The 26995-nt window shown below is 40.9% G+C and overlaps 1 long non-coding RNA gene across 1 annotated transcript in view; it reads right to left on the bottom strand.

Annotated features, from left to right (window-relative positions):
• LOC144584940 (uncharacterized) overlaps positions 1-26502 on the bottom strand; it is a 48171-nt gene extending 21669 nt beyond the window's left edge. The window contains exon 1 of the long non-coding RNA XR_013539439.1: positions 26040-26502. This is a non-coding gene — a long non-coding RNA (uncharacterized LOC144584940). The remainder of the gene's footprint in view (positions 1-26039) is intronic.
• Positions 26503-26995: the final 493 nt, after the last annotated feature.

Genomic DNA, 26995 nt, shown 5'->3' with positions numbered 1-26995 from the left:
ATCGCATGATGGTCATCTTCTCAGTTTCCCTTACTGAGAAGTCCACAAACGCTCTTTCCACTAGGGAAAAGAACACTTCAGGACAATCTCCCTTGTGGTACACAGGGAATTTCTTCAGGTCAGCTTTAGACAATTGGCCTCCCTCAGAATCCCTATTGTTATTATTGTTCTGATTCATCAGTTCCAATTTTCTTAACTCAAACGCCATTCTTTCTTTTTCCAGAGCAATTTTCTCTCTCTCCCTCTCCATTCTTTCTTCTCTTTCCATTTTCTCTATTTCAAATTGCCTTTGTTTCTCTCTTTCCCTTTGCTCCATTTCCCTCACCCTCAGTTCATGCTGTTGGGCTAGGAGTATTTTTCTGAGTTCTGGGTTCTGTTCTCCTGTGCTGTCACCTTGCACTGAGCCAAATTCATCCTCAGAACCTTGGTCAACCTGGGGGTCTTTCACTTCACCCATCTCTGCCATTTGGCTTCGAGTCAAGGGCATAATCCCCCCCCCAGAACAGGCTGCTTTCAAAAGTCAAGCCTCAAAATAAAGCGACCACTTTTTTTTTCTTTTGCCTCAGAACCAGCTTTCTATAGATTGCTGCTGTTCTTCAGCACTAACTTGCAACAGTTGCGAGCCAGAGTCTACCCCCCTCTGCTAGGCCTCGCAGCAGGCAGGCTAAATCACTGCTACTACACAGTTTTGCCTCAGCTTTTTTCCCGCCAAAAGTGGTTGCCTCAGAGCTCCCTAATCTAGTCCCCAGTTGGCACGTTCTTCCACTAGCGCACCTCCCCGTGAGGTACACCTAGAAGATTACCTACGCGCCTCAGATTGTCCCTGACTAGACCCCCCTTGCTCTGGGCACACTTGCCAAGGCTTTGCTGTACCACTGGACAACTGGACCAGTCGTATCCCACCCGCTGGACACCAATCAATGTGACAAACCCAGACCTACTGGGATATGCCACAGTTTCACTAAGCTGCCACCAACCATTCCCTATATGAAGTCACACAGACCAGGGATGGATTTTTAACGAATAAAAGAACAAGGTTTATTTAAACAACACACAGGAAAAATAAAATGATCAAGTGAATAAGATACAGTAACGTGGCTTAGTCTCAATCATACATACACACAGTTTGGTTCACACAGAACACTTAACTTGAAGCACAGACCCTGAACCTATCAGTTCTGGCTAACCATACAGACACCTGAACCTATCAGGTTGGTACTGACTGACACACAGTAGTACCCTGTCTGACACACAGACTCCCACTCAAGCTTCTTCTCTCAGCTCTTCTCCAGCTTCTCCTCACACGCTCCACATATATATACAGTACAGCCCCTCCTCCTGATGTCCCGCCTTCCACTCCCCATAGGATGGAACTTTCCCTCCAAACCCATGACAGACAGGTAACATCAGTGCTGTATGTAACAATTCCAAGAAAAAAAGAAGAAAAAACCTGTGGTCCTCATGCAAAATACAAAATTTATTTATTTATTTATTTATTTATTTATTTATTTATTTATTTATTTATTTATTTATTTATTTATTTATTTATTTATTTATTGCATTTATATGCTGCCCATCTAGACATAGTCTACTCTGGGGGGCTCACAACTCAGAAGATAAAAACAATTTAAAATATACAGTTTTACATTAAAAAACAAAATGATATAAAATGTAATATAAATTTACGATTTATATTACATTTATGGAGAAAAAGAACCATGGGTGATTTATTCATTTATTTCAAATATTTTTTGACCCAATTTTCTTGTAAAAGGACCCGAGGCGTCTTACATCATTAAAAAAAAAAAAGACAATAAAATTCTCAAATACTAAAAAAAAAGAACTACATAAACATTGTATTAAAATTTCTGGCGAAAACCAAAGAAAAAGTTGAAGAAGACAAAAATGTGACTGCACCTTAAAGACTAACTGCTGTATTTTAAAGTGAGTTTTTGTGGACAAGTCCCCTTCCTCAGACTATGTCGTAATTGTTGTATTAAAATGTTAAATAAAAGCATTGTTAAAACAGGTTGAAAGCCACAAAATGCTAACCATCCCAATTTAAAAACCTCTCTTAGACTGTCAATCACTAAGGGAAAGCCTGCCTGAGGAGAACAATCTTCACCTGCTTATGGAAGGACAGCAAAGATGGGCCCAGCCCGGCCTCCTGAGGAAGGGAGTTCCAGAGTGAAGCGGCAGAGAAGGCCTTCTCCTGTGTCCCCATCAAGTGGTCCTGTGAGGATGATGAGACACAGAGAAAGGCTTCCCTGGATGATCTTAATCATCCTGGGCAGGCTCATAAAGGGAGAGACGGTCCTTGAGAAGGCTTGGACGCCCAACAATTTTGAGCTTTATAGGTCAAAACCAGCACTTCGATTTGTGTCTGGAAATGGATTGGCAGCCGGTGGGGCTGCTAGAATGGGGTGAGGGTGGTGATGGGATAACTTCATTATATCATTAAAATCTCACAGTCTAGTTTTGAAGTTCTACAAACCTCTTCATCAGATGGGCCACTCAAGCACTTAGGAGTATGTCTGTGTATGTGGGGACAGAAAATACCCCAAAATAATTTTGGATAGATGTGGAGGCTAGGATGTCTTGTTTGAGATTCATTCCAAAATGCAGTTTGCAGTCTTTTAGAATCAAAGACTTGACCAAGATGATCGTTGGGGGTTGTTATTGTTCTTTTCCCGAACTAGGAAAACAATTGGCCATGATTTTGCAAGAATAGTTAGCAGAAAACAGCATCTATCTTAATTAACAGGGGTAGGCAGAAGTAACTACAATTGATGATGGGGAAATTTTGTCCTAATTTCTTTTACCTCAGGAAGGTAAAAGCAACCTCTCAATTTAACTGGAGAGGATTTTGAGCGTCTTACTGTGCAAAATGGTTAGAAAGTTGAGGTTGGTAACAGATGTTGAAAAACGCTCATCTTTCTATCTATAAATATTCTAACTTATAAATCTATGAACAGGTAGATATAGTTTTCAAAGAAGTAGCCATGTTAAGACTCTGTCACTGTGTACCACAAATAGGAAAAACAACAAAAGGGGGGGGGGGGAAGCTACTGTGGCACCTCAGTGTACACTCACAATACTCTTTGTTTTGTTTTTGTGATACATATATGCACACACACAGGATCACATATAGAGATGTGTGCAGGAATACATATATTATTAACTGTGTGATGCAGTGAGACCATCTTCCGCTTTTTAATGAAATGGGGTATAATCTCGAAGCTCACAAATTGCAATTAGGAGGTTGTTGCTTTGTTTCGAAGTGTACAGATATGTATGCACAACAAAGGGACCTGCCGTGAAGGTCTGTGTTGCAACTGAAAATATTATTGGGGGAAAAAAGAGAGATGTTTCAGTCTTTCACGAAATACCAACGAACCCAGCACAGAGGTAGATGCAAGAGAAACAGAGCAAAGTACAACTAAGCCACTTGGAGTCCTTTCCCGGGGGGAGCTGGTGGGATAGATAAGTAAGTAAGTAAGTAAGTAAGTAAGTAAGTAAGTAAGTAAGTAAGTAAGTAAGTAAGTAAGCAAGCAAGCAAGCAAGCAAGCAAGCAAGCAAGCAAGCAAGCAAGCAAGCAAGCAAGTAAGTAAGTAAGTAAGTAAGTAAGTAAGTAAGTAAGTGTTTTGCCCACCTGGCAGTGTAAATTGAGCAAGGCACCTACCTGTATTTTCTGTTCTATTCTTTTAAATGTTAGCAGTTTCTCTAAATCCCCTCTACCTTTCAATCCCGCTTGGCCATTAATACTCACTTGCAGTTAAAACGGTTTTGCGGCTCACTGTATCACACGCGGAACTGGAGCAACATAATGGGAACGAGTTATCAACACTTCAAGGCTGTCCCTTCCCTCTTTCCCAGAATGCTCAGAGATTCTTTATTGATCGGATGTAGGTTGCTTTTTGCCACCTGGGAATTAACAATTTGATGTTTTATTTGACCATTTATCTCTTTAGCCAAACTGTTGCAATCGCTTTGACCTTTTAAAATGTTTATGACAAGGTGTTTGCTGTTAATTGCTGACGATAAAAGACTGAAAATCTCAGGGTTAGATCGGTAATGCGCTGAGCGCATAGTCTGTTGCTAAAGACAAAATAAATACGTATTTTCACCTACTAAGAAATGAAATTTTAAAATAAACCTGTTTTTGGAAGTTAAACATATTGATAAATATGCAGCAGAACAGCATTTGATGTGGGTGGGATAGGTTGTGTTTTTATCTGACACATTTTTCCTGCCGTTCTTTAAAATATAGGGTAGCCCCATCGAAGCAGTGGCTGAACAGTCAATACTTACATAGATTCTTCAACTCTTCCACACATTAGCTGATGCTGTATATACAGAGTGGGTGGCTAGCAGGATTATAGTGTTTTCTAGGGGTGGAAGTTAAGGTACAGTTTGGATGATGTCTTTGGTGGCTAGTGATCTGTGATGAGTTTCTTTGCTTTGGATATTATAACGTCAGCTGTAACTTTGCTCTGAACAAAAATTTTAACCAACGTAATAGCAGCAAGCCGAAGCTTCTAATCATTCATAATGTGCCTCAAGAGATTCTTGATCTAGCAATACGTTAACCCCAGGGTGACAAATGTAGAGTATGGGACAGCAGTGATTGCCCCGTGTTCCGCAAAGCCCTTTTCCACTTATGGTATGCTTCAGGTAGAAGCAACAAACACCATCTATTTAGCAAAAGGCAGGCCTCCCAGCCCCCCCCCCAACTTGCTTGTCTGCAGTGGGAACCAAAACACCCACCAAACTCATCATTACATTGGCTTCTATGAGATCATCATTCTGGCAGCTGATCAAAATCAGTTTGGATTTCATGCTATATAACGCTGAGGAGTGTGTCTGTTTCCACGCCTGTTCAGTCACCCGGCCATCCACAATCCAAAATCGAATGTGCGACCTTTGTGGATTGTGTTTAGTCGTTTAGTCGTGTCCGACTCTTCGTGACCCCATGGACCAGAGCACGCCAGGCCCTCCTGTCTTCTACTGCCTCCCGGAGTTGTGTCAGGTTCATGTTGGTTGCTTCGCAGACACTGTCCAGCCATCTCATCCTCGGTGGTCCCCTTCTCCTCTTGCCATCACACCTTCCTAACATCAAGGTTTTTTCCAAGGACTCTTTTCTTCTCATCAGATGGCCAAAGTACTGGAGCCTCAGCTTCAGGATCTGTCCTTCCAGTGAGCATTCAGGGTTGATTTCCTTTAGAACTGATAGGTTTGTTCTCCTTGCAGTCCAGGGGATTCTCAAGAGCCTCCTCCAGCACCACAACTCCCAAAATCCCTTAACTACTACATTTGACATGCTCTCTCGATGAATGCTGGGATTTCTGCCCCCCTGAATTTCTGATTGAGTATTATATATGTATGGTCCTAGATCAAATCAAACCTGAAGTCTCTCTGGAGTGCAAAAACGTTAGGGCTGAGGCTGCCCAACTTTGGGCACATCATGTGAAGACAGGGTTCTCTGAAAAAGACAATAATGCTGGAAAAGGTGGAAGGCAGCAGGAAAAGAGGAACACCAAATATGAAATGGACTGGCTCCCTAAAGGAAGCCACTGGCTTGAGTTTATAAGAGTTGAGCAGGGCAGTTGAAGACAGGGCCTTTTGGAAATCACTGATTCATAAGATTACCATGAGCAGGAGATGACTTGACACCACATAACAACAACAACAACAACAACAACAACAACAGCAACAACAACATACAGTTGAACCAAACTGCCTTGGTGATGGGTGCTGTCACTGTTAACAGCTGTAGCCCATTGTTTACCAATAGGCAATTAAGCTCCACCATAGCTTTTTCTCTCGATCAACCCAAAACGGATCCTTAAATATCAGTTTTTGTTGACCGAATCTTTTCCTTTGATATTGCATTATTGTTTTTTCTGTCTTTACTGTAATGCGAAAGGACTACACTTATTGAAAGCTTCAATGAAGGATGTTTGTATATCTGGCACAGGGAAACTTTGGTTTTCCATCCGTCCTTTGAAAAAAAAATTGTACGGGGTTTCTTCGTTTTTAAAGGGAACTTATTTTGGATACCGGAAGGTTTACCGTACTTGAGTCTTATCGAAAAGAGCTACAGTACTTTTTTTTCCAGCTGGCCCTGCTGTTTCTTTCCCACAGCTAAGCAGCACATGCTTGGTGTATTTTCTTTGCTTATTTTTCAAGGTCCAGCTTTTGAACGATGAGGCCAGAGGCGCTGTGTTTTAGTCACATCTGCTGCTTTTCTAGAGGTCAATCACAGCGTTCTTCATTCAGGGCTAAAAGTAACAGGGAGGCCTTACAAAGGGAAACAATTATTCCAATTGAAGGTATATCGATCCACATCCTGCAGTTTGGAGGCAAGGCTGTTGGGGGAAAGCGAGGCTGGGAGTAAAAGAGGAGGGGAAATGGGAGAGATTTTGAGTTCAATTTGAAGTGTTGCTGAACTGAGGGAGGGAAACCCAAAAGCCAAGATGTTTGGGCCACGTTTGTGTGAGAAAGCATGATGGGAAAACAAAGAAAGAAGGCTAACATTGAGTACACATATGATAAACTAAATAGATGGTGTTTGTTGCTTCTACTTGAAGCGTATCAAGAGTTCAAAAGTCAGTTTGTAGTAAAATTCGAAAGCTTCTTGTCCATGGTCTTATTCATCGTCTAGCAATGTTGAGCTTCTGAGGGTCTAGGTCCACTTTTGCCTGTCCTCACATCTTGGAGACCCACATCCTCTCTGACAGCCCACTAAACTGTGTGTGGGGGGGAGAAAACCTAGGGTTCCAAATGGCATATTTCACTTGCACATTTCAACCTGGAAATGTGTACAGTGTTTCCTGAAAACATAATGTTTGTCCCTCAGAGCTTGTTTGAGGCCTTATAAAGCTGCCTTTTAGGAACAGAAAATGACTTGCTCTCTCTCTCTCTCTCTCTCTCTCTCTCTCTCTCTCTGTGTGTGTATTAGGAATGGATATAGGAGGTTTTGGGGGGTGGCTGGAGGGCAACAAAGTAATTTAAACATTCGGAACATATATTGTGAATATGGACATTTGTAAGAAATTAGTTTGGGAGAATGCTCTGCAGTTTTGTAATGCTTTCACTCATATTATGATACCCCATAGTAATGTAATAGTAACAACCATGTGCCATCAAGTCAATTCTGACTTACGGCAACTAGAGAGGAGATATTCGTATTCATATACGAATACGAATTCATATATGAATACGAATTCATATATGAATACGAATTCGTATTCATATACGAATATCCCCGCACAGGTGGCGTTAACAAGGGTCCAGCCCCATGGGGCCAGACAGTCCACTCACCAATCTTATGTGGATGTGGACCGCGCAATTCTACCAATTGATCCACAGCATGTGATCCACTCGCCACTCCTGGCAGGAGGCGGCAGGACAAGCCTTGCTACAAGGTTGAAGAGTGATGAGCAGATCGCGCACTGTGGATTGATTGGTAGAATCACGTGGTTCGCGTCTGCGTCAGATCGGTGAGTGTACCGTTCGGCCCCATGGGGCTGGGCCCTCATTAATGCCACCTGTGCGGGAATATTCATATTCATATACTGTACGAATACGAATACAGTCGTGCCCCGCTTTACGATTACCCCATTTAACGACGAATCCGCTTGACAGTTAGGTTTTTGCGATTGCTTTTGTGATCGCAAAAAAATGATTCCAATAGGTTTTTTTGGTTTAACGATGTTTGGATCCCTGCTTCAGGAACCGATTCTCGCTTTATGACGATCAAAAACAGCTGATCGTCGGGTTTCAAAATGGCCACCGGCTGAGGAAAATGCCCCCCCGCTGTGCTTAGGGATGGATTCCTCACTGCACAGGCATGGAAAATGGCCACCCCTGTGGAGGATCTTCACTGGACGGTGAGTTTTCAGCCCATTGGAATGCATTGAAAGGTTTTCAATGCACTTCAATGGGCTTTTTTATTTTGCTTTACGACGTTTTCGCTCTACAGTGATTTCCTGGAATGTATTAATGTCGCTAAGCGAGGCACCACTGTACTCCCATCTCTAATGGCAACCCCTTTTTCCAGGGGTTTCCAGGTAGAGGATACACTGAAGTGGTTTACTCTTCCCTTCTTCTGGGGGCATCCTGGGACTGTACAGCTTGCCCAAGGCTACACAAGCCGGCTCTTCTCCCAGGAGGCACAGTGGAGGAATCGAACTCCCAACCTCTTGCTCTGTAGCCAGATACCTATACTACAGAGCTGTCCAGCCAGCTTCACAGTAATATAGCGAATTTAAATGTGCTGAAAGTAGCTGTGCTATGGAAATCTCAAGGAGGAAAATGAAGCAGAGAAGGAAGTGGAAATTAATGTGTCCAAAAATGTTGAAATAATTTATCTCTAGCTGTCCCCTGGCTTTTATTACCCAGAAAATAAATTTTTTATTAAAACGTTTTCATCTTAGCCTTAGCTGTAAAGACAGGCATGTGGCCAGTTAAATATTTAGAACAGGAAGGAAAAAGCACTAGCGTGCAGGGGTTACATCCAGTAGCTTGCTCTTTATATCGGCACCCATTTAGATAATGGAATGTTGCTACACAGCTCATTAGAAACTTCATGAAAGTGAGGCATTGTAAAGAACAGCTAATTTTCTACTTAATGAGGTCATAAAGAAAGACAGGAAATCAAAATGCTGATCAACAGTTTGAGAGTGAGATAACTCTCTCCAAAGGCGTTGCTTTGATGTGGGCTTTAGAGCCATCTTTTTGCAAGATCCTCCAGATTATAACTTTGGAGGGAGTGTGCTTCTCGGCATGGGTAGCAAAGAAGACAGGGTGTCCAGCATTTCCCAAGACAGAGGTTGGGGAAAATATCTGGGAAATATAATCTTTTTTTACATCTTGTAACAGTGATACTGTGACCACAGAATTCCCTGCCCTTGTGTGTTCGTGGAATGGACCTAGGTAGAATGACACAACCCGGATGGATGAGACCGTCTGATTGTTGGGTCCAAAGATATCTGACACTCTTTCTGTGTCTGGCCTCTGCCAAAGAAATCCTGCAGGCTGTGTCTCCTAGTAGGCAGCACATAGGAGCACTCAAAATAGCTACAGCATGTGTAGGGTTTTCTGAGCGGACACATTTTTACTCTGCGTAGTAAAGGATGATGGGACTCGTTAGTCGTGCAGACTAAATCTTGGAAAATTATTTTTTCTTGTTGCTGGCCATCTTCTTTTCTTTCCTCTCTTGTCAAATGGCGGATGCTATCGTGGCTATTCTGCTTTGCATACAGCAACACTGAACTATTTATTTATTTATTTAAAACCTTTTGCCCCACCTTTCTTCTTAAAAAGGCAGCCTGCATCATTAAAAGGCAAGATTTAAAAGCTAAAAAAAAAAGAAAAGAAAAAAGAATACAAATATTGTAAAAGGAATCAAATACCACACTAAAAATGGTAAACAAACTCAATAAAGGGGTTGTGTTTCCAAAGCAGCTGCTAAGAGTTCTTCAGCCCAGAATAACCTTGTTTCTCCTGCCACTTTTGAAGTATTCTAGCTTTTTGCATCTCATGTATTTTATGATTTCTTCATCTTTATTCTTTTCCTTTAGTTAGTACTTCTCTGTTGGTCATCTTCTTGATCCAAGTTCTTAGCACCTTGTAATAAACCTGCATTCCAGAAGTTAGCTGTCGTTGTTCATCATAGCCTTGCTAATGTCCCCACTTTCCTTCTGTGCAGCAAAACTGAGAACCATTACACTCTCCAAGTTTTGTTTTTTAAAGGAGTAAAGGTAAAGGTTCCCCTTGACATTTAGTCCAGTCGTGTCCCACTCCAGGGCGCGGTGCTCATCCCCGTCTCCAAGCCGTAGAGACAGTGTTTGTCCGAAGACAGTTTCCGTGGTCACATGGCCAGCACGACTAGACACGGAACTCCACTACCTTCCCACCGTGGTGGTACCTATTTATCTACTCACATTTGCATGCTTTCGAACTGCTAGGTTGGCAGGAGCTGGGACAAGCGATGGGAGCTCCGTCGTGTGGATTCGATCTTATGACTCCTGGTCTTCTGACCCTGCAGCACAGAGGCTTCTGCGATTTAACCCGCAGCGCCACCACGTCCCTTTTCAAAGGAGTACTTTGTTGTATAGTTTGTATTTTTTATGGATGTAAGAAATAATTTGCTGTGTTGCTAGTTAATTTTTATTACTTCTCATTAGGTTTTTTTTTCCAAAAAGTATATTGACAAGAGAAAGGTTTGAAAAAATTATTGTCCAAAGCATCTAAAATGCTTTAAAATGCCCTCTAGAAAGTGATGAGATAATGAGCGCATTAACCTTTTATCTAATTACTACCTTTTAAATTTTTCTTAATAATGGTTTACAGGTTCTAAATGTTTTAATTGTTTCATTTAATTAAGACATTTAGAACCTGTAAACCATCGTGGTTATTTTAACTTGTTGTTTATTTTATGTTTCCACTGATTATGTAATGTTTTCGCTGTGCTCTTATTATTCATATTAACTGCCCAGAGTAGCCACTGGGTTAGATGGATGGCATGAATATTAAATAAATCAAGAAAGAAACAAAAAACGAACAAATAAATATATTCGCGAAGGCTTTCATGGCAGGGATCTAATGGTTGTACCCAGAGTACAGGTTGCTGTCCTCTGAAGATGCCGGCCACAGAGACTGGCGAAACATCAGGAAGAACAACCTTCACAACACGGCCAAAGAGCCCGAAAAACCCAGAACAAATAAATAAATACTTGCACCAATTTTATCCCTCTTTTTAAATTTCGAAATGCGACCATTGTATGCCCCCTTTTTAATAAAAAAAGTAACTTGTTATGGGTTCTGATGCACTACAGATAAGCATATGGTTCCACAGTGTTCCACAGTGTTTCACTGAAAAATATGCCTTAGCAGCTGCAAGATATGAAATACCATGTAGCGTGCATGCATATACATGGCCGCAGCCATTCTCAACAGGGGTCCTGGCACATTTGAAGGAGGCCACAGTTTGGCGCTGCGGGCTAAACTGCAGAAGCCTGTGCTGCAAGGTCGGAAGACCAGCAGTCGTAAGATCAAACCCACGCGACGGAGTGAGCTCCTGTCGCTTGTCCCAGCTCCCGCCAACCTAGTGGTTCGAAAGCATGCAAATGCGAGTAGATAAATAGGGACCACCTTGGTGGGAAGGTAACAGCGGTCCGTGTCTAAGTCGCACTGGCCATGTGACCACGGAAGATTGTCTTCGGACAAACGCTGGCTCTATGACTTGGAAACGGGGATGAGCACTGCCCCCTAGAGTCGAACACGACTGGACAAAAATTGTCAAGGGGAACCTTTACCTTTACCTTACAGTTTGGAAACCATTTTTCACACACACCACCTTATAAGATTTGTTCTGTGAGTTCTGCAGTCCTGATTTGGCCTATATTTCTTTCCCATTGTGTTGATGGGCACAGACAAAAAAAAGGTTGAGAATCGACGCACTAGCTCATAGCCCTATTTGCTATGGCCCCCCATCCATTTACCCCCACCGATCCATTTCTAACAAAGGGCTGTGCCAAATTTGTGCTACAGGTGCCCCATTTGTGGTAGACTGAATGTCATGATCCACCCAAGAGGATGAGGGTGATTTGAGTCATTCAGTGGGAGCCGGTCTTATCTTTAAGTATGTAATTTTTATCTTTTGAGTGGGGTGAAAACACTGGGGTGGGGCGGGTTTGGCATATGACAGCAGATAAGAGTATGTAGCTGCATGACTATTTGGCCTAGGTTTAGAGGGAATACATTAGTATACTGCATATAAACCTCTTGAGAGTCCCCTGGACTGCAAGGGAACCAAACCTATCCATTTTTCAGGATATCAACCCTGAGTGCTCACTGGAAGGACAGATCCTGAAGCTGAGGCTCCAGTACTTTGGCCATCTCATGAGAAGAGAAGACTCCCTGGAAAAGATGCTGATGTTAGGAAAGTGTGATGGCAAGAGGAGAAGGGAACGACAGAGGACGAGATGGTTGGACAGTGTCATCGAAGCAACCAAGATGAATTTGACCCAACTCCGGGAGGCAGTGGAAGACAGGAAGGCCTGGTGTGCTCTGGTCCATGGGGTCAAGAAGAGTTGGACACAACAATATAAGCCCGTGGCCCATGCATGAAGGAGTGAGTTGTAACTACTATAGGCTTCAAACTGAAATATGTTCATTATCAGTATTAAAGGCACTTTTGCTTTTGGTGTTGGAGGAGATTTTAAAATGCTGGACAATATGTGTTACCTACTACCCTGCTTGTTATATTTCAGTACACAACCAGTGTGGTGGCGGAGAACCTGGTGTTTGGCGCAGCAAACAATACTTAGCCAGCACAAATATTTATCATAGGTTGAGAGTGTTGCAGATATTTGAATTTTGGCTTTAAAAAACTCTAGTTATGCAGCGGAGGTGGAGGGTCTTACAGAGCAGATAGAGCAGATATAGCTTCAAGTTTCCCCAAAGCAGACCACCCTTTTTTGTCTCATCATCTGGCACTTACCGTCTCAATAACTCACTCTGAGATACTGAGAATAAAACAGTTTTGTTTACTCACCCTTTGAATAGATCAAAAACAACACACTGTACAAAAATGACTATGGGAACAGGTCTCAACATACTCAGAGCTCTTGCGGACTATATTCTAACAGTGTGGTAACTACATAACTCACTAAAAGAGAAGGGGAAAAGGCATTTCAGCAGGGAGGCTTATCTTTCTTTGAAATCAGTGGCAGGGAAAATAATTGGTTACTGCTGGATTGATTGACAGTCACTCCAGAAAGTTCTCTCCCAGCCAAACCTTCTAAAGGCAGTATACAAGTATGAAATAACTCCAACACAGAAAGCATGCAAGATTGTTTTTTCTGCTTTATTTCTGGGAGGGATTAAATGCCTTAGAAATCTTAATCTTTTTTTTTAGGGGGGTTGCCTAATCATTTTAGTATACAGTTCATTGTATTAAGGTAAAGGTAAAGGTTCCCATTGACAATTTTTGTCCAGTCGTGTTCGACTCTAGGGGGTGGTGCTCATCCCCGTTTCCAAGCCATAGAGCCAGCGTTTTGTCCGAAGACAATCTTCCATGGTCACATGGCCAGTGCGACTTAAACACGGAATGCTGTTACCTTCCCACCAAGGTGGTCCCTATTTATCTACGCGCATTTGCATGCTTTCGAACCACTAGGTTGGCGGGAGCTGGGACAAGCAACGGGAGCTCACTCCGTCGCGTGGATTCGATCTTACGACTGCTTGGTCTTCTGACCCTGCAGCACAGGCTTCTGCGGTTTAGCCTGCAGCGCCACCACGTCCCTATACATTGTATTAGTCATCTCCTTAGATGGCTGAACTACTGGTTCTAATTTTGCTTGATCATTTCTTTTTTTTGGAGGGGGCTCTTGAGCTTCCCGGGGCTCAATCCACTGCAGCTTAATCTTAAGAGAGCCTTGTCACTCCTCTCCCCCTGTCCATGAATATCTCTGTCAAACACAGATAGTGGAGAGGTATAATGCTTTTTTCAAGGCTGATTATATTTTTCTGTCTCAGACAAGAGAGTGCCCAAAACGTGACCCTGCTCTGAAGATAAAAATTTCCATATCCCGGGCTCAACAGGATGTGTATTTAGCATGGCTTGTTTATTAGTGAAAGAAGGCCACAGGACTGATAATTTCTGCTTTTTGGATGGCCGTTTGCCCACTACCTTTCAGTAATTTACATACAACCCCTCTGTAAATCCAAGTCTATACATGAGTCTTCCATCTATGGCCAGTGAAATTGATTGTGTACTATTTCTTCCATTTGCTGCCTTTATCAGTATTTATAACTTCTGCTGAGTACAGGGATCTGTTAAACTGAGCCGGCCATCTGTCAGGGTGAGGAATTCCAATTCTCTCTCTCCCTCTCTCTCTCCCTCTCTCTCTCTCTCTCTCTCACTCACTCACTAAAACACACACACACACACACACACACACACACACACACACACACACACACAAAAGCATTCATGCATGCGCGCATGCACACGTGCGCACACACACAGAGACTCTCTCACACACACTTCAGCAATCATCTTTTGACTTTTATATCACCTGTACTATTTGGGCAGCCCCCCAGTTGTAAAATAAATATTGGGAGCGGCAACCACAACCCAATTGTGTGTGATTTGTTTTGCCTTTGAGTTGGCCACTAGAACAATCAGATGTTTTATCAGTGAAAGGGGGTCTGGCAGGGTGAATTCTGCTGGGGGTTTAATTGTAGTGCTAAATTTTATTTCTTCTGGATTTATTGACGAATATCCATAAACTGAAGCCAGTGTGGCACAGTGGATAGAGTTTTTCACTAAATTGCAGAAAACCTGGGTTCAAATCTTGACTCAGCCTTTCTTGGGAATTCATTGGGAATGCATGGCAGTGATAACTCTTGCTTGAATGTCTCACATATCACAAAAATCCTATTAGGTTCTTCATAAATTGGAAGTTGGACAGCTAAAGCAGAAACTTCATATCCTTTCTTTTATATATTTTCTGCGTATTCGTATGATGTAAGCCACCTAGAGTGGTCATAACTGACCAGATAGGGGGGATATAAAATGAATGAATGAATGAATGAATGAATGAATGAATGAATGAATAAATAAATAAATAAATCCTGCTTAGATTAGTGTATGTGTGGTCTAGTTTGATCAATTTAACAAGACTAATGAAGGCATGGGGTTATAAATTAGACCTTTGTGACTATTCTAGGAGTCATGGTCCTAAAATGTAACCTGGCCCATCTCCTTTTTATTTTTCTGTGGCTGTTTATTTATTTATTTGATTTGATTTGTATCCCGCCCATCTGGTCTATGAGACCTCTCTAGGCGGCTAGAGTTTCCATTTCACTTGGCACCCAAATGCTTGAGTTTACTGTAAGATAAAAACAAATGCAGGAGATGCTAAGCATGGATTTCCTGTTTTTTTAGCCCTTATGGCTTCTAGAAAATGGAATGAAATCTTAAGATGCAGAAGTAGGATTATGGAGAATACTCTTTTGTTAAGATCAGTTTTCAGATTTCTCTCCCCCGTGCTGATTTTTGTCTATTTGTTGGAGTTTTATTTACAACCTCGCATGATGTTTGTAGGGATTTTTCTGGGCTGGGGTGACGTTCCTTCTCGTTTTTGAAATTCATTTGATACCTGCTTCTCTGCTGAGAGCTGTTGATTTGTTTGTTTGGTTGCTAGTATACAGTAAAGAAAGCAGTGTACACAACTCTGTAACTTCAGGCAACTATAAGTACAGAAATGTTTTCTATTCTTTCTTCTACAAATGTCTCAGAGTAAATTACTGAGACATTAAATGCCAGTTAATGAGAAAGGGGTGGACTATCTGGGGAACGTGAAGCTATTCTTGTCTATGGATCTCTGTACTCCTGCTGCGTAGCAAAAAATTCAAAACTCTGCAATTATTGTAACCACTTCCCTTTCCTGTTACATTCTTCCACTCTTGATATATTTTATTTAGGGGTTGCTTAGGGGAGTAGCCTGTATGTTTGTAGTAAATAATTGTAATTAACTTATCAGACGACGAATCCTAGAATTCAATAGTATGGCACCATTGTAGTTAAAGTGGTACCAAACTAGTTTACAGATAATAATAATAATAATAATAATAATAATAATAATAATAATAATAATAATAATAATAATAATAATAATAATAATAATAATAATAATAATAATAATAATAATAATAATAATAATAATAATAATAATAATAATAATAATAATAATAATAATAATAATAAGTTTAAAAATTACAGAATTGTGGTGTCACCTTAAAGACCAACTTCTATATTTTTTTAAAGGTGAGGCTTCATGGACAATCCATCAGATATGTCTGGTGAAGTGGGCTTGTCCATAAAATTTCACATTAAAAATATAAAAGTTAGTCTTTCAGGGGCCACTATATTTTTGTCTTTTTTTAAAAAATGTTTTATTTTATTTTCACCTATAATCACAGACTAACACGGCTACCCCTTCTGCAACTACAAGTTGGTGTAGTGATGAAATGTTGACATACAGACTTTTTCTTTCTTTTTCTGTTCATTACAGTGAATGGCCTACATGCAGGCCTTGCCTATTTGTGCATCTCCTGATCTGTCCACACAAAACCAGCCAGCCAGCCAGCCGACCTACCAACCTACCAACCAACAACCCACCTGCCAAATTTTAAGAACTGCTGCTACTGAACGCCTTCAGGGGTGGTGGTTCAAGCCAAGGCACATTTCTCCCTTGAACAATGCTGGGGTTATGGGTGCCACACCCATGTGCCGTTCAAAATCCATGTATTTATCCCCCCAAAATATAACTGTAAAGTATAAGCGGTTGATTTGCACACATACAGAGGGAAAGAGAGCGAGAGAGAGAACATCTCTTTCTGTTGAGGTTCCTTTCCTTAGCGTTGGCAGTCCCTTCCTTCCATACAATTTCAGGTGTAATGAGCCTTAAAAGATCCTTATGAATCCCTGGTCTAGAGCCTGAATTGGAGTGTGTGTGTGTGTGTGTGTGTGTGTGTGTGTGTGTGTGTGTGTGTGTGTGTGTGTGTGTGTGTGTGTGTGTGTGTGTGTGTGTGTGTGTGTGAGAGAGAGAGAGAGAGAGAGAGAGAGAGAGAGAGAGAGAGAGAGAGAGAGAGAGAGAGAGAGAGAAGTAGACCAGTTTGAAGTCTTTGGTGTTGAACTCATGCCCCTGGTTCTGGTTGATCAGAGACACAGTATGTATGTATGTATGTATGTATGTATGTATGTATGTATGTATGTATGTATGTATGTATGTATGTATGCATTTATTTATTTATTTATTTATTTATTTATTTATTTATTTATTTATAACCAAAACCCGGCTGCTCAAAACTGTGCAATTCAAGGGAGAAGTATAGAAGGCCTTCTCCACACCCAGCGTTACCCCCTCACCAATAGGGAAGCTCAAAGTTAAGGTCTGATCCTTTCCGGTTTTGCTTTGTAGGAGGTCCAGAGAGCTGGATGCTAGGCCCCTTTGTTTGCTCTCTCCTGCTTTAGAGTCAAAAAAGAGTGATCTTAGGCTGTAGCTAATATTCTGTGCCCTTTGACCCTGAGCTGGACGCTATCAGGGTAAAAGATGTCTGATGTAGAAACTCATTAGATTGCAGCAATCGTGGGCCAGGCATTGAAGAGAAGGAGCTAGGGAAGCCTTCAGAAAATTAATACATGCCTTCAAGTGGCACTATCCTCCCTGCCAGGAGGCACTCTTGAGCTACCAGATTTTGTTCACGAGTCTCCAGGAGCAGAAATTAGGTATAAGTAGTAGTAGGAATGTTCTCTTCATTCATTGACTGATCAAGAATCAAATTCACATTAATGATATAGGGGGAGATCTGTATTTCCTGCTATAACCATGTTTTCCCTCAAGAGACGTAATTCCTCCAAAAAGCTTTGTACCTGAGCCATCAGACTTACCAATGAATATATGTAATATTACTATAGAATAATGATATAAAAAAGTAACAATATACTTCCTTTGGGGAGGGGGGGAAATCTGAAACTTAAAAAAAGAGAAAGAATTCCAACCTAACTCTTTCTAGCTAAGGTTTGCTCAATTCTTACCCCCCTTTTCTCTCTCTGTAGATTAATTTAATAGATTATAGACTCCTGAAAAAGCAGGACGGCGCAGCCTTTCATATATAGATCTTTCGGGCTCTTTATCGTCCCAGCCACACATATTTGCTGTTTACTCTCTTCTGAGGGAAAAAAAAAAGATTGAATGCTAGCTAAATAAATAAATAAATAAATGTAAAAGACCTGAAGGTCAGCCATACAGTTGGTCCAATCACAATCTGTGGAACTTTAACCCTTGGCAGGAAAAGTAATTACCCTTTGGCTTTTGCTGACCTCAACTAACCTTTGCTGAAGGACCAGAGAAAATAAAAGGCTGACCAGTTGCCTGCCCTTTGCTGCCCCACACTTAACCCTTCCCTGGAGTGAATATCTTCCCCCCCAACCAACAAGAGAATGAGGAATGTTACCATGGAAATACTCTTCGAAGGAGAAAGAAAACAATCAATTAAAATTAATAGGAGTTTATTGGGTGATGTCCATGCAACCTATTTGAATCCATACCTTTTTATATGAGGGAAGGAAGAAAGGAGAAAATATTCAGAAAATGGTCCACACATAAAAAAAGGGGGAACAGGGACTTTTTAACAATTTTTGGCCGGTCGTGTGGAGAGAACGGAGATGGTCTCTGAGAAATAAAAAGGCCGAAAATCTCCTGATGACCCACTAACCAAATGAGCAGCTATAACTGACCAGCAATTATGACGCAGATATGTAATTTACACCTTATACACCTTATTGGAAGCCGCCCAGAATGGTCGACCAGACCAGATGGGTGGGATATAAATAAAATAAATAAATGAATAAATATAAATAATTATTTCTTGCTGTTTTTGGTATTTGAGAAATAAAAGTAGATTAGAAAGAGCTGGTTTTAAAGAAAAACAGTTTTTTTTTCCTGCTTTTCTGTTGATTTGTTCACTGGAGATTAGAGATTCGTTCCTTGGAAAACACCTCGATACCAAGAGGTTTCGAAAACGTTTATATACAAATAGGTGATCTCTCCACATGTCTTAGGTTCTTTTGAAGACTCTTTTTTTCAGATGCTACGGTAGTGTAAAATATAGGAAATAATCTTGGAAAACAGAATTCACGCTTATTGCTGAAGGTGTAATCCAATCTGTTTTGTGAGACATATTCAAAGGGGATTCCCATCCCCTTTGTAGCATAGAAAGTTCTCAGCTGATCAGGAAAAAAAGTAACAGGGTTTTCTCTTATGGCTTTAATAGAAGCCTGATGATATTATTAGCTGAAATCTCCTAACCACCCAGCTAGTGTTAAAGGCATAGCTACGTTGAGGGAGTGAAGTTGGCAAAACTCATTGCCAAGGTTTCTGTCAGATCTGAGGCGGAAGCAGGTGGGACCTTCTCCAGAGGAAAAATGGAGGAAGTTGGCGCCCACAGAGAACTGATAATAACCCAGACCAGCACCATACCTAGGGGACCAGGAAAACTGGGCAATCAGATGTGTGCCAGCTATAGCCCCCCTCAAATGCCAGCCCTCCAAAATCAAGGGTGCCTCCTCAAGAATGGAAATAGTGAGTCCGAACTAAAACTCTTCAGAGAACATTCAGAGACCAAACAACTCATTCACCTCGTCCAGTATGTGCCACACCAGCCTCTCTCAATATGACGCCTTCTATGTATTTTGAAGTGTAATTGCAAGCCCCAGCCAGCCTGATGGAATAATCTGGGGTGGTGAGGGAGGGGTACCTCAAAATGTCTGGAAAACATCACTCCTGTGAAGATTGGTCTACCCAGTCTGGGAACAGCTCTCTGGGGCTGCCAAAAGACCTGTTTCCAAGCCCAATTGGACATACAGGAAATTGAGTTTGGGATCATCAACATGTGTGCTAGCTTCTCAGCTCAGATTTCCCTCCTAAAAGACACAGGGCTTGCTGCCTCCTAAAGACCACAGGGATTCATTCATTCATTCATTCATTCATTCATTCATTCATTCATTCATTCATTCATTTAAAATGTTTCTACCCAGCTTTTCTCTTTAAAAAAGACCCAAAAAGTACCTCAGTACAAGACAGTATTTGAAGCTAATTACAGTGAGTATACAAATGCTAAGAAAAAAATCTAACAAATACCATACTATAAAACAATGAACAAAAGCAACACCAAAAACACATTCAAAGCAATAAGGCCAACAATTCATTTTTTAAAAAAACAAACAAACCATTCAGGCAGCCAGTCATTGAGGGAAAGCCTTCCTGAAGAGAAAGGTCTTTGCCTGCAAAGATGGGGCCAGTCTGGTCTCCTGTGGGAGGGAGTTCCAAAGTCTGGGAGCAGCAACTTACTTACTTACTTACTTACTTACTTACTTACTTACTTACTTACTTACTTACTTACTTACTTACTTACTTACTTACTTACTTACTTACTTACTTACTTACTTACTTACTTACTTACTTACTTACTTACTTTGTTTATCAATCACCCCAGTAGTGCATACACTGTTCTGGGTGGTTGACAGCAAGATAAAACAAACCATCTTGTTAAAATAAAATGCATAATCAATGACATAAGCTCAAGATGTCCAGATTATAACTCAAAAGTAGAACATGAGGCATATGAAAAATAAAAATATATTTTTGAAAAATATTTTTTATCCCTCCTTTTTTCTTAAATGGACTCAAGGCCCTCTCCTGTGCACCCAGCCAAATGCACCCATCAGAAGTAAACATCAGGGAATCCAGTAGAGCAGTGGTCCCCAACCTTGGGCCTCCAGATATTCTCAGACTACAACTCCCAGAAGCCTTCACCAGCACTTCTGCTGGCCAGGATTTCTGGGAATTGAAGTCCAAGAACATCTGGAGGCCCAAGGTTGGGGACCACTGCAGTAGAGTATTCAATGACTGCAGGTAACTGGATCTAGGATTGTGGCCTTAATATTTAGTGACACTTGGATATAAGTAGAGTGCAGGTTGCTTAGGAGCCCACAGGATCTCATGCAGGAATATGATTAGGAACTGTAAAAGTAAGTGTGGCCAAGCCATAGAAGATGTGGAGACAATAGCTTCTGTAGATCTGCATTCTAGTTGAACTATTTTTGCAGGCAGATCTCCTTGTGATCAGCAGTAGCCTTTCTTACTGCTGATATTGCTGGACAGCTCCCAGCCTTCTGCAGAAGGTCAAAATGAGATAGATGTTTTGGTTCAGTTTTGCTACATGCGTTAGACAGTTCAGGAACTTGCCTTCAACCTCCTGTATGATAGTCTTCGCTCTCTGAAAATCTACTGTGCATCTCACAATGAAACTGGTGACATCTTATTTACATTTTGCCCCTATATCTGCCTGTGTGGGACGTGGTGGCACTGTGGGTTAAACTGCAGAAGCCTCTGTGCTGCAAGGTCAGAAGACCAGCAGTCGTAAGATCGAATCCACACAACGGAGTGAGCTCCCGTCACTTATCGCAGCTCCTGCCAACCTAGCAGTTTGAAAGCATGTAAAAATACAAGTAGATAAATAGGAACCACCACGGTGGGAAAGTAACGATGTTCCATGTCTAGTCGTGCTGGCCACGTGACCACGGAAATTGTCTATGGACAAAATGCTGGCTCTACGGCTTGGAGACAGGGATGAGCACCGCGCCCTAGAGCTGGACATGACTGGACTAAATGTCAAGAGGAACCTTTACCTTTACCTGCCTGTGTGCTTCCGCTCTGTTATTCTACTTCTAATGTGTGGCATTCAGGTTTCAGATTTTCTCTTTCATAGCTATGAGGAATACACTCAGGCTGGCATGCGGTTAACGTTTAGTGGCAGTCAGGACAACAGTAATATTGAGAAAGCATATATCTCTTGGGAGACCAACTGGACATTACACACACCTATCTGTGCAAAAATTTCTCCAGGTACAATTATATTTCCATGAAATACAGCCATTGAAAGGGGGTGAATTCTGAATGGAGAAGCAAGGGCCCTTGCCTGACCAGTTCCTTTTCGACGGCAGAGTAACTCTGCCATTTTTTGGGGAAAGGTAGCTCAGGGTGGCTTGTTGTTGTCAGTATCTGTTTTGCCCACAGGGCCCGAGAAGCAACTAGCAATTTCGGGATTGGTCCCAAGTGGTATGCTCTCCCACCTACTCTTCTCTGAGGCATGGGCACAAGACCCCATGATAAAAGGGGAGGAAAAACTAGTAATCCCCCCAAAAGAAAGAGAAAGTGAATATGGCTGGGAGGTGCTGTCGCTTATTGTTATAACCCTCACTAGTAGTCACCCCACATCCCAATACCTTCTATATTTTAGTGCCCTCGGTCAAAGGTCTAGTTGCCCTGCTCTAGTTACAGTATTGCATATGGCGGCAGAACAGGAAAAAAACACTAAGATAATCTCTCCTCCTTATCACAACAATACACCCACAGCAAAAACAGACTGATCACCATAATCACCCATCTCCTGAAAAGGACAAAAGCTGATCTCACAGCCATAAATACTTAACTCCCAAACAAACTGCACCAGAGCACAGAGTGCTGTCCTCTGAAGATGCCGGCCACAGAGACTGGTGAAACGTTAGGAAGAACAACCTTCAGAACACGGCCAAAGAGCCCGAAAAACCCACAACAACCTAAAACACTTCCCTTTGTTTCACAATCTTCATCTACATTTTAAGAAAATGGCTAGGAAGCTTTATTATATCTAGAACTTGGAAAATAAACTTTTTTGGTGGGATACTTTAAACAGAGGAAGTCTGTAAGGCTGAAGCAGCAAAAAGAACAGGAAATCTTGGGGCACCTCAAAGACCAGCAAATTTTTATTTGGTGAAAGCTAACAAGTAGCCCACTTCTTCAGATACACCTTCTTCAAATGATGATGATGATGATGATGATGATGATGATGATGATGATGATAATAATAATAATAATAATAATAATAATAATAATAATAATAATAATAATAATAATAATAATAATAATAATAATAATAATAATAATAATAATAATAATAATAATGTCCAAAGGCTCAGAAGATGGAGCTGAGAGGTTGCTTTGAGAGAAACAGCACGATTGGTTGGAGCCCAAGACAAAATTATTTCATTTATCAATTGATATGTAATACATATTCTGCCACTCTGGAATTAGTTCAGGACAACTTAGATATAAGAAGCCAAAAGGGAAAAAATTAAATAAAAAAAGCAAGACAAAAATGTTGTGGCACATTAAAGACTATATTTTAATAGGACAAGCCCGCTTCCTAAGACATAAGAGTGGACATAAGAAAGCTCACCTTAAAATATATCAATTTGTTTTTAAGATGTTTTTGTCATCTTTATTTCTTATTTTTCTTTTTGGCTTGATAGGCTAGCACAGTCTAACATGGCTACCTCTTCTAAAATTACATATAATAGTCACAAATGAATCAATCTGTTAGAAGAAAGTGCAGTGATGGAAATGGGGCTTGGGAAATCTATCTTCACCGAGCCATGAAATTCAACAGGTGAAGTTGCGTTAGCCACTTACTCACCTGTAGCCTGATCTACCTGACAGGGGGGCTGGTGACATCAGAAGAACACAAACAAGTTATATCACCTTGAAGTAACTGGAGAAAGCATGGGCATATACATAGAACAAATTAAAAAGTAACAAAATAACAAAACTTAGACTTAGTTATTTCAGCCACGTCATGCAATCAACATCATTGGAGAAAGACATTATACTCGGAATGGTTACTGGTAAAAGACAATAAGGACACCAAAGAACACATTGGTTGGAGGTGATCAAAGCAGACACTGGCCAAAATATAAAGCACCTGAAATAAGCTGTTCAAGATCGAGTATCATAGAGAGGGCTGGCTCATGGAATTGCCAAGGGTCAGATATGACTGAAAGGATAATTCAATCCATTTTGAATTTTTTTTTTTTAAAAGGAAGGCCCAGCTTTTCTGATAGGAATGTCATGTTTGAATCCACTCCCTGAGCTTGTAAAAACAAAAACAGCAGCAGAAAACCTAGAGCAGATTCTTCTTGATGTACAGTACTTGCTTTTATGTGTGTTGTAATTGTATGTGAATATGTGAAGAGCAGCCAAAAAATGATTTCTCAATTCCAGTCTGGAGTACTCTATCACTGCATTTTGCTTTACTTAAACAGGTGAAAGAAGAGCTAATACAGTGGTGCCTCGCAAGATGATTGCCTCGCGGGGGGAAAAACCCGCAAGACGATTGGTTTTTGTGATCCCTATGGTGCTTTGGAAGGTGGTTTTTTCTATGACTATGCTTCGCAAAATGGTTTTTTTCCAAGCCCAATGCTTCGCAAGACGAATGAAATTTATTCGTCTTGCGAGGTTCCCCTTGCAAAATGACAACAATTTTTGTGGAACGAATTAAAATCATCTTGCGAGGCACCACTGTATAATACACTCAGGAAAACTGGGTTACGACAGCATGATAGTTAACACAGGGCTACTAAATAACAAAAGAGAAGGACTATCATGTCCCAGGAAACCCAGGCAGAAGTAGGGAAAAAACAGGAGGAAAAATATTCCAACTACTACACCACACAGTGGTGCCTCACAAGACGGTGGTATCCTCCCCCTTAGATGTGTAAAATTTCTGGAAATTCTGAAGCCATATAAAATGGCTTTGGGAAACCCGAGAAAAATACTGTCCCCCACCCCCAATTTTTCCTTTCCCCCCCTCTTTTTTTCTTTTTCCAAAATTGTTCTACATGGTTTCAAAATTTCTGGAAATTTTGCATCTCTACTCCCCCTCACAATTTATTTTGTACTTTCGAAAACCCTGGGTTTTCACCAAATCTACGGACGCCTCCATTTTCTCAACAGGACATTGTGTGAATGACCAACACCCAGGGAACGGTTTTACCCTTAGTAATTTATTATATCAGATGATATTAAAGGCATATTTCCAGATGCAATTTCACATAACATGGTTCCATGAAGGAATACTTGGAACTGAAAAATAGCTATATGGAGCATGAATTGGGGGATGGGTAGGCGTCATGCTAAGTTTTAAAGATACATGCTCGTTTTCACTAGATTATGCACACAATTATTCAAATAATGCCTCGTCATTACTACTGTGACATTTTAAGGCAGGGTAAGAAAACTGTGACCTGGGGGAACATGTTGGCCCCGTGAGGCCATTTTTGGCCGCTCTGTATGTCTCCTTGAAACAAAATTTGCAAACAAGTGTAACTTGTTTTTTGTAAATAAATAAATAAATAAATAAATAAATAAATAAATAAATAAATAAATAAATAAATAAAATAATAAAATAATAAAATAATAAAATAATAAAATAATAAAATAATAAAATAATGAATAAATAAAAATAAAAAAGGAGAGGGATCTATAGGTCCTTCTAAACCCTTTCTGCAAAAAAGTGGCCTTCCAAGAACATTTAGTTTTGTTTTTTTCATTCTTTTGTTTTATTTGGGGGAGCGGGTGGGTCCTGAGGGGAAAAAAACCTGACCCCTTTAAAGTTGCCCATCCCATTTAAAGAGACGCACACCCATTTCTGTGCAGGCTATGAAATCTGACAAATTACAAATCCATAGATTCTATCTCTGGGCTAGAATTATTCTAACAGCTGGCTGCTGACATACTATAATACCTTTCTGCTCAATGTAAGCACATAGGTACACCCGTATTTACATTTCTGCTAGAAAGTGAATTACTCCATAAAATAAACTAAATAAAGAAATACGGGCACAATGGAATCATAAAACACGCTTTGCTCATGTAAAGCAAAATGTCCCACAATTAATTAAGGCCTGACGAATTAATCAGAAAGTTTATTAGCGGTTACACCTGTTTTGATATCAAAAGGGGCAACTAACAGTTTGTTCTTAATATAACATGGAATATTATATAGCCCAAATTCACCATTTTATCCTTTTTAGACAAAAGCACATTTTTAAAAAGGAAGGAAATACACAATAAAATCATCCCCATTGTTTAACTGTATAATACTGGGTCAAGATTGAGGAGTGGTTGGCTTTGAATATGATAGGGATTTTTAGGCAGTGGAAATATATATCTCACCAGTCAGCGTCTAAATATTGAAATATTTCAGACACAGAGTTTGTGACATACTCTGTGGCTGAAAAACCACACCAGAACAGACAGACAGACAGGTGTTACCCATAAACATTTCCCCACTTACAAAACTGGAGGCGATAAAAAAGCAAGATTTTACTTTAAATGCCATGATCAAAACTCAGTCTCGTGAAGCAGGGAAGTGACCCATTTTTATGTCCTGCATATTGATCCAAAACTCCTCTTAACAGACAGCAGTTTGAGATGGCCAGCCTTTTTTCTTGTCCCCCCCACTTCTTATAGTGCTGAAATGACAAATTGGAACAGTACATACATCGGTAGATAATTTGAGCCTCTTTAATCTTAGTCACGCGGAGCCTGCGACATACAGGGAACAGCAAGAGTTGGACGTACCTGAGAGAACCCAATGGGATCTGGAGAACCTGCTGCTGTCTTCTCTCTCTCTCTCTCTTTCTGTTTTTTTAGAAACTGTACTTGTAGTATGAGACAGAGCATCATCTGGAGTCCAAGCAGGAACAGCTGATCCATGCTACATTCCACATGTGACTGATCTTTCCCCCTATGTCCACGGTTCTAGAGAAAGGGAGATATTGCTGCAGAGGGGAAGAAGAAGATGACGACGATGAAGAACTGGCCATACAGTAGGAATAAACACTGCGGACCTGCTCACCCTAAACCCGTCTCTGCTCTCTCTCTCTCTCTCTCTCTCTCTCTGTGTGTGTACAAGGCCTCAGATGATTCTGACTGCATCCTTCCATCCATAAATCATTCCCCTTATTCTATTGGTTACATGCTACATGGCAAGTATTGATTTTTTCCGTTGCCTCATCACCGAAGGGGCCCGTGGTTTTTGTGAGGCTGTGTACACACAGATATGCTCATCCACACCCTCAGAATAGATTTCTGTGAAGTGCGAGAGGTTTGGATCCGCGCATTCACAGGACCGGACACACAGACACAGTACCAAATGGCTAAGTGCATTTTGTGAGAAGATTCTCTCTTCCATCCTGTGTGTGTGTGTGTTTGTGTGCGTGTGTGAGTATATAAAGGTAAAATATGGATTGTACACATTTCTGATGGGCAAAATAGAAGGAAAATTACCTATTTTTCCTATGAGTGTTGGATAATCCAACTGTCCTGAAAAGACAAAATATAATTGACCGGCAATGGTTGATTCAGCTGTGATAAGAAATAGGGAAATAAAAAACCTGAGATGCTTCAGATAGGCGGAAGCAAAAGAAACAGTCAGTGATGCTTTGTGTGGAAACAGGTATTGAAATTGGATGCATGGCTGCTACTGAAAAGGGAATTGCTTTTGTCTTTCCTTTTCCACAATATCTGAACATCTT

Source organism: Pogona vitticeps, chromosome 1 (genome assembly GCF_051106095.1).
Source record: "Pogona vitticeps strain Pit_001003342236 chromosome 1, PviZW2.1, whole genome shotgun sequence".
NCBI lineage: Eukaryota > Metazoa > Chordata > Lepidosauria > Squamata > Agamidae > Pogona > Pogona vitticeps.
This window is presented reverse-complemented; position numbering and strand designations above follow the sequence as displayed.